Source organism: Callorhinus ursinus, unplaced genomic scaffold (genome assembly GCF_003265705.2).
Source record: "Callorhinus ursinus isolate GAN/ISIS: 27379988/994484 unplaced genomic scaffold, GSC_fseal_2.0 scaffold1, whole genome shotgun sequence".
NCBI classification, from domain to species: Eukaryota; Metazoa; Chordata; class Mammalia; order Carnivora; family Otariidae; genus Callorhinus; species Callorhinus ursinus.
Window position 1 is genome coordinate 112,766,003 of NW_027397063.1, and position 1,667 is coordinate 112,767,669.

The window sequence follows — 1,667 nt, forward strand, 5'->3', positions numbered from 1 at the left end:
AGCCTATGTTTTCTTCTAGAAGTTTCATGGTTTCAGGTCTTACATTCAAGTCTTGAATCCATTTTGAGTTACTTTTTGTGTGTGGTGTAAAATAGTGGTCCAGTTTCATTCTTTTGCATGTGGCTGTCGTGTTTGTTCAACAACATTTGTTAAATTTCTCCATTGTATGTTCTTGGCTCCTTTTTCATAAATTAATGTTTGGGTTTATTTTGGGGCTTTCTATTTTGTTCCATTGATCTATGGGTCTGTTTTTATGCCATTATCATACTATTTTGATTACTATAACTTTGTAATATAGTTTGAAATTAAGAAATGTGATGCCTCAGCTTTGTTCTTCTTTCTCAATATTGTTTTGGTTAGTCAAGGTCTTTTGTAGTTCCATGAAAATTTTGGGATTGTTTGTTCTATTTCTGTGAAAAATGCCACTGGAATTTTGGTAGGGATTGCATTGAACCCATAGTATGTTTTGGGTAGTATGGACATTTTGACAATATCAATTGTTCCAAACCATGAACACAGAATATCTTTCCATTTATTTGTGTCTTCTTCAGTTTCTTTCACCAATGTCTTGTAGTTTTCAGTGTGCAGGTCTCCCACCTTCTTGATTAAATTTATCCCTAGGTATTTTATTCTTGTTGATGCAATTGTAAATGGGATTATTTTCTTAATTTCTCTTTTGATAATTTGTTATAAGTGTATAGAAATGCAACAGATTTCTGTATATTGATTTTATTATATCCTTAGAAATCTTTACATGGGATTTGCACTGAGTCCACTGACAAGCCCCAGTGATTTGTACCATTTCTCCTGCCCTACACAGCTCAACCCATCCTCCACCCCACTTTTTCTTGATCTTTTTATTAAACATTTGCTTCTGAGCTAGGTGCTATAGAGGGATACAATATAGACAGAAGGGAAGATAATTAATATTTACTGAGTGCTCATTTATTATTAAATGTTCTAAGAATCTAGTTAACATCACCCTTATAACAGGCAGGAATGTTACCTTACAGTACACACCTGGTTTGAGGCCCAGTTCTACCACATATTGTGTGACCTTAAGCAAGTTATTTAACCTTTTGAAAACCAGATTTTTCATCTTTAAAATGGAGATGCTTTCAGAGTTATTGGATGAAAAGCACCAAACTCTGTGACAGATGGTTAACTGTGAAATAATCTGGCTCATTCTTAAGTGTCTCCTCCTCCAAGAAGGGCTTTCAATCTCCTAAGGCTGATGGTGTGCCACCCTCCTTCTTTTGTCTTGAGTTCTCCTTTTGTCTTTGGTTTGTAACAGATTTCTGTATATTGATTTTATTATATCCTTAGAAATCTTTACATGGGATTTGCACTTCTTGCTGGTGCAAACTACCTTCCATACAGGTAGTGAAGATCATTGGACAGCAGGGATTTTCACTGTATCCGTAGCAGCACCTAATAACCCAACACAGCCATTTTCCCCTTTGATCACTGCTTCCTGGGTTAGTTCTAGATAATAGATGGATCGCATTTAGAGGGGTGGGATAGGAAAATTACCTAGACTCTCATTCACTGAGGCAACAGTTCTCATTGTGGGAGATACAGAGGAACTGAGGTGTTTTGAAGGAATAGCAGATTCACTTCTAGTTTGTGTTCATTCCAGGAGAAAGAGAGAGGTACTGCTAATATTA